Source organism: Dendrobium catenatum, unplaced genomic scaffold, assembly GCF_001605985.2.
Source record: "Dendrobium catenatum unplaced genomic scaffold, ASM160598v2 fragScaff_scaffold_853, whole genome shotgun sequence".
Lineage (NCBI taxonomy): Eukaryota > Viridiplantae > Streptophyta > Magnoliopsida > Asparagales > Orchidaceae > Dendrobium > Dendrobium catenatum.
Genome location: NW_021319315.1, coordinates 1,332,230 through 1,340,005, shown reverse-complemented (window position 1 = coordinate 1,340,005; position 7,776 = coordinate 1,332,230).

The window sequence follows — 7,776 nt, the reverse complement described above, 5'->3', positions numbered from 1 at the left end:
GATATTCGGAATTCCGGAACAGAACTTATTTTTAGATTTCAGAGCTCATTTCAGATTTCTTTGACACAGACAAAATCTCAAAGGATCCTAGCCCCTTATAACTCCCTTATGATAGCATACAAACAATTCAATTCATTTAATGTATCAATTCAGAAAAATCAGAATTCATACGAAAAATCAACGGCATAACGGCAGTATACGACATTTACACAAAAATCACAGATTGATAAATTTACCAAATTATCACAGAATATCCACAACAACATTATAAGACTTTTACTGTACTGAAGTAACATTTTTTAACATCCTGATAACTTGCAATTCAATTAAAACACCGTAGAATCCAAATATCCGATAAAAATCTTCCATAAAATAATCAAAACGTGAACAATTATCATCTCAGAAACATACCAAAAGTTACGCGGTAAAATCTTTGTCAGAAGAAAATAACACTAGAAATTTGCTAATGGAAACAAAATTCGGAACAGAAAACGTGTCAAAAATCTCATTTCTGAAAATTGAGAAAGGCGGAATGTGCCTTACCTCGAGTCGGTCAACTTCTCCAATTACGGCGATGGACGAAAACAGACGGAAGTCGCCCAAAAATCTACTTTTCTTCTTTTCCCTTCGGTTTTCTCTCTCATGAACTTTCTCTCTCTTCAAAACGACTTAAATCGGATATTTATTAAGCAGGATCGTCCCGAACGATGTTCCCGATCGTCCCGGGACGATCTCCTATGGACCAGAGCGTGAACCAGATCGTCCAGACGAAATTAAATGCCAATTTCGTCGTCCCGGGACGAAACTCGCGGGTTCAGTTCGTCCCGAAGGTTCATCCCGATTGTTCCAGTTTCGTACATACGAATATGCAGATTCCTTCACAATCTCTACAGATTGTCCCGGGATGATCCACTTCGTCCCGGACGATCCTGGGAGAAAAATAGCCTTTACACATCGGGCCTTCAGCAGAACGTCGAGCCAGAATGTCGGGCCAGAACGTCGGGCCTTTAGGAGAATGTCAGGCCTTGAGCAGAATGTCGGGCCTTGAGCAGAGCGTCGGGTTTTCAACAGAACGTCGGGCCTTTAGGAGAATGTAAGACCTTGAGCAGAATGTCGGGCCTTGAGCAGAGCGTCGGGCGTTCAGCAGAACGTCGAGCCAGAATATCGGGCCAGAACGTCGGGCCTTGAGGAGAATTTCGGGACTTGAGCCCAATGTCTGGCCTTGAGCAGAGCATCGGGCCTTCAGCAGAATGTCGGGCCTTGAGCAGAATGTTGGGCCTTGAGCAGAGCGTCGGGCCTTCAGCAGAATGTCGGGCCTTGACCAGAATGTCAGGCCTTGAGCAGAGCGTCTGGCCTTCAGCAGAACGTCAGGCCAGAACGTCGGGCCTTGAGGAGAATGTCGGACCTTGAGCAGAATGTCATGCCTTGAGCAGAGCGTCGAGCCTTCAGCAGAACGTAGGGCCAGAATGTCGGGGCAGAACGTCGGGCCTTTAGGAGAATGTAAGGCCTTGAGCAGAATGTCGGGCCTTGAGTAGAGCGTCGGGCGTTCAGCAGAACGTCGAGCCAGAATGTCGGGCCAGAACGTCGGGCCTTGAGGAGAATTTCGGGACTTGAGCCCAATGTCTGGCCTTGAGCAGAGCATCGGGCCTTCAGCAGAATGTCGGGCCTTGAGAGCTGAGCTCAAGCTAGTTCGCAAGCTAGCTCAGCTTACTTTCGACTCTTGAGCTCATTAACTAGTCGTGCTTATCTAGCTCGAGCTCAAGCAGAATTTCAAGCTAGTTGGATTATCGAGCTCGAGTTCAAGCTCGGGTGCTGCCTAGCTCGATTACTCTAAATGGCTTGATTAGCGTGGGCGAACAGCGGGGCGAAGCACGGAAGCATGCAAATCTTAGGAGAACAATGGGGTGAATAGCAGGCAAACAGCGGGCAATGCCGTCATCTGTCCATGTGAATGCAGAAGGTGGATCGGTGGCGGGCAATGTTTGAGCATTCATGCGACATCTTCACATGCAAACTGTTGAACAGTGGGTGAGATATGTACGTGCGAATGAGGAAGGCAGATCAGCAGAATCACAGACCGCTGAAGGCCTGAGAGCCGCTCGTCAAGTTCGTTTTCTAGTACAACTCCAACTCGAGCTCGACTTGAGCCCGAGTTCAATTTAAGCTTGACTCAAGCTCCACTCGAAGCTTGTTTGCACCCCTACTCTCGATTGGAGGGAGAAGGCGTATTAAAGAAAAATGTAGAGAGAGAGAGAGAGAGAGAGAGTGTGTGTGTAAGATTTGTTTCTTTGGATAGTTGTAGCCTTCTTAAATTATGGCTTGAGGTCGTGAGAGTCGTGAAAATTCTATGTTGAATGGTGGTTGGAGGCAAGTTATTGAGCGATCCGCTTGAACAGGGGCAATTTATTGCATCCGGTCACCGGACGCGGAGAATAGGTTCGGACATTCAATAAAAATTCGCCACATCACCTGCGCTTTTGTTTGCGCTTTACCTGTGCTTTTGATGCGCTTAATTTAAAATAATATTTTATTAATATCCAGACCTATCTCCGTGTCTGGTGACCGGATGCAATAATTTGCCTTGAACAGGAGGGATGAAGGGTGATTGGGGTCATTGATTGATTGATCTGATTCAATTAATTAAGTAATACCCCTTTAACAGAATTTGATCCCAATAATTATACCTCAATTCTAAAACAGTTTATTTGTCATATCTCATCTTCAATCTTTATATTACTACTCATTCTAATTAATTTTTCTAGAGCTATCTAACAAATGGAATGGATCGCTAGCAACTCTATTGACTTGAACTCAACCCAACAACCCCTTTTGATTTTTTTTTTTTCTAAAATATAACTTTTTAACAACATATTTTAAATAAATTAATAAAAAAATATAATCATACCAAGAAATAAAACAATTTAAGAAAAAAAAAAAACTATTTAAACAAATTATTTCGGGTCAAAATCGAGTTGGTGGATCAATCTGAATCCGAGAAGCTCGCAACAGTGCTTCGGGTCCTTAATTTGGGCTCATTTGGGCTCGGATTGAGTTGAATTTGGTGTCGTTGGATTTGTATTTCCTAGACGCTCAGTTCGACTGTAAGTTTGTTGAAATCAGAGTTCAGATGGTCTCTGAATTAATTTTTGAAGCATCGAGATTCGTGCTCGATCAAGATAATTTTTTGACGATGTATCAAATCTGAACCCGACTTATTTAATAATCAAGTCAGCATTCTGAATCTGAATCTAACTCGTTAATTAAATAAGTCAACCTAAGTTAAATTTTTTCGATTAAGTCCAAATCAGATTGATTGGTCGAGTCATTTTTTGATGCTCATAAGATCTTCTTGACAAAGCGTATGCAATCACATTAATTTGACCTATGTCATGATGTTAAATTTACAAATTATAAATCATAATCTTTCATGGATTGAAGTTATTATCTTCATGTTAAATTTAAGTTATTCTTCATTAAATATACTTCAAATTTTTATAATCATTAAAAATTTTATAATGAATATATAAAAAAATTGAAGTAATAATAAATAAGATACCCAACCATTTGATTTCTCATAGCTTGTTGTGAAGTCAATTCCAGGAGTATGAATCTTCCTTCAAGAACCCTAAAGTCAGAGAAATATGCACCTCTATTCTGACGTATAATAAGCAAAACAATTTTAAATTATACAAATGATATTTTTTTATATAAATTTTCCTTCTAAGAATTTTATTTTTAAGTCCCCACCATGCCCCCACCACCACGAGAAAATATTTTGTGCGGTCACCAAACAGTTCGGAGGTGAATCGGGATGTACCGGTACACACTGGTACACATCTAAAAAATGATGTGGCGCATTCTGATTCACCTCCGAAAGATGTCTGATAACTGCACAAAATAATTGACACCCCTCGCACAAAAAAAAAGACAGTGATTATATAGTTTGTTAGAATTACATTTTCCAGAAAAAAAAATTGTTAGAATTTTGTGAGCGTTATTAAATTCTAAAATTTATTGAAAAAATTAGATTTTTTTTTTATATTTTTTTGTCACTAGCTAGCATGCATAAACTGTTTACTTTAGGCTTTGGTTGTGATCTAATCAAGTGATAATACAACTTATAAAATTAATAATATAGTTTTGGAAACAATTTATATTATGAATTTTTTTAAAATTATGATGATTTTTAAAGCCTTTAATTTTGTATTCAGATGAGTGTAATAAAATTATAACTTATATTGCACTAATTTTAAAGCAGATTTAAGAATTTTGACATTCATGTTGATCCTTTTTTATCAGAATATTTTGATAAAATTTAATTTCGTTTATCTTTTCTCATGTCACTATATAAGCTTTCTTCTTATTTGTCAAATTTTTGCTCTCTTAAAGATGAAATTGACTTCCTACTGCTTTCTGATTTTGTGAATTTCTCGACTAATATGACCATTTCTACAAGTAGTCTATGTTGTGTAGGGTTCTTCCTGTTTTACGGATTATTATGAGTTTTGAGAACTATTTTCTATATGTCACAAACATTTGTTGATGATGCTAACTAAATATAGGCTTCGTAATACTCCTATTTTTATCACACCGATAATTCTCTTTGACAATCTTACTCTCTGTATTTATCATTAGTAACTTTGCATCATTTTTGGGGGATAATAATAGCTATCCTATTTTTTTAGGGAAATTTACATACATACCACTATATACTTAATATTTTACATATTTAACACCTCATGCATTAATATTACACATATACCACTCAAATCTCTAATTTATATCGTTTCTACCACTCCATGTAACGCCTACCTTACGACGTCTATTTTCCCGCGCCAAACCTGTCTTTGCACCTGTGACGGACGTCTTTCTTCCCGCCGAAATCCTCATTGCCGATACAGCTCGCAAATTACCTTTGTCGGACGTCTCGCCATTTTCCTTCATCTGAGGCCGATACAGCTCCTGATCGCATTGTCCTAATTGCTACAAGTTGCCACTAGATCCCCATTTTCTTCGCACCTCACGGTATTGTCTTCCGCCGTATTTCCTTCATGGATGCTACAAGTTGCCATTAGATATCAAACATCCTAAACCGTATTTCCTTCATGATGTTCTTAGTAGAGCGTTGCATCTAATTACAAGTTGACACTAGTTTCCGTATTCCCTTATTTTTTTTTTAACAAATTAAATTACTATAGCTTTTGTGGATAAACAAACAGAGAATCATGCCCTTATTTTTAAACTTCCATGGCATTAATAAGCACTATTTGCTGTTTGAAACAGACATTGCAGGAAATCGTGTATTTATTCGAAGCTAATACTGATGTGTTCTAAGACAACCGATTTTGTAAGTGTTGAATGATTCATATACAATACTTTATAAATGTTTAAAGAACATTTTAACCATTGATATTGCAGGCTTATGGTGACAATATTGAAAATAATTTATACGAAGAGCAGAAAGAGTATATTTTTGTTGTATTTAAGTATGGTGGAATCTGGGTTCAAATGAGGTCACGAGCAATGAACAATCTGTTTCTGGATTACATAATGGGACTGAGAGCATTGTGAAATCTGTTTCTGATTTGCATGCTCCCAGTTGTTCTAATGATTTAACAGTTTATTCAGATACTTTTGTTGAGAGAACTTGTAAAAATGAAGTCCCCCATTATTGTGCTCCAGTTACTGATATCATATTGCAAATACAAACTAACATTAAACCAACAAGTACTCCATTGCACAGTTTTTTTAATTCCACAAAAGCTGAAAATACATGAGTCCTTTTCATACAATAGAAGGAGAAAATTAATAATCTCCCAGACACTTGAACAAAAGCAAGCACAACATATGCTTGAACACAACATAACACTAACCAAAATAAACTCGTAGTGTAATGTCAATAAAAACCATCACTAACAAAACTTTCAACGTAAGACGAATCGAGTCAAACTTCTTATAATTCCTTGCATCATATGCCTTTAATTCGTAATGTGTGACATAAGATTGGTCTTCTAGCTCATCTTCTAGCTCATCCACCCATTTAAAGTAACTGTAGTCGTCCTCACTTCTATTATAAATACACATATAGAACTGTCTTCCATTGTTTGGTCCTCGATGGCAGGTAAACAAGACACATTTTAGATGAAAATGGCAGTACACCTTAGAATGTTGCGGCCTTTTTTTCACAAGGATGAACTCGAAGAACTCATTAAAACATTTGCAAAACCTGAAAATATGCACAATAGCAGATTTTATCACTACGGTAAATAGTAGCAGATTCATCACTAAATTAATAAGAAAGAAAATTTCAAAAATCTGTAATTATAAAAAATCTAGATGTTTATAAAAAATTTGGATGTTTAGCAAATAGCAGCAGATTCATCACTACGGTATCTTCTTTACTAGCTACAAAATCATTTTGAAGTCTGCCAAAGAACCTTCCTAGGAAAAGCTGAGCAAGGTGTGATGACGGACAACAAGACAGATTCATACACCTTAGAATGAATACCAACAAACCTTAGAATGAAGACGGACAAACCTATCCACCATATTCATACACCTTAGAATGAAGACCGGCAAACCTGAAGGAGGTCCGGCAATATTTTAAGAAAATCAATAGGTAGGTGACGGACAATAAGCCAGTCTTTGAGCAAACAAATCATTTTGAAAAAAAAAATGAGAGAATGCATCAGGAATACCCTAACTGACTATCTCAGATTCGCGTCCCCTTTTGCGAGCTCCGATTCGGACAAAAATGAGAGAATGCATGAGAACTTACCTTCCTCCCCTTTTGCGACCTCTGACTCCTGTTCAATTCTGCCCTAACTGACTATCTCAGATTCGCGTCCAACAATATGGCAGAAAACGTCGTGAGGAAGGCAGAAAATGTCGTGAGGTAGGCGATACACGAAGTGGTAGAAACGATATAAATTAGGGATTTGAGTGGTATATGTGTAATATTAATGTATGAGGTGTTAAATATGTAAAATAATAAGTATATAGTGGTATGTATGTAAATTTCCTTTTTTTTTAATGAAATCCAAAGATGGCTTGAGATGCAAAGTAGTTGTTGATGTCGCTTCATAGTTATTTGTGTCTCTCTTCAGCTACAATGGTATCGAGGATAATTGACTCTCCTATTGGAGCAACCTAATTATGTTTTAAGTGCTCACTATATAACATAATTAGGATGGTACCATAATGAATATTCTCCCTTTCGACTCTTTTATTGAGCCCCATTTTACTGAGAATTTATTAAGTGTAGAGTCTGGACCTACCTCTGCGCCCGAACTCTAATGAAACTTTATCCATTTTGAGGTACTTTCGAACTCCGCACCTAATAATTTCTCCATTTTGCTTATGTATTGTCTCTCATTGTATTTTGATAAGTTTTTTATTTTGTATCATTTGAGTTGTAATTTTTTTATAATAGTTGTAGGTGTTGCGTCCTGGAATATTCGCGGCGGTAGAGAAATGTATAGTTTAACGTCTTAGCGTTGTACGAAGATCCAGCGCACCTAATAATTTCTCCATTTTGCTTATGTATTGTCTCTCATTGTATTTTGATAAGTTTTTTATTTTGTATCATTTGAGTTGTAATTTTTTTATAATAGTTGTAGGTGTTGCGTCCTGGAATATTCGCGGCGGTAGAGAAATGTATAGTTTAACGTCTTAGCGTTGTACGAAGATCCAGCACACAATCAGATAAGTGAGAGGGTGTAGCGTTCATAAGAGACACCAAAGTTTTTTACGTGGAAAACCCCTGAAAAAGGGGGA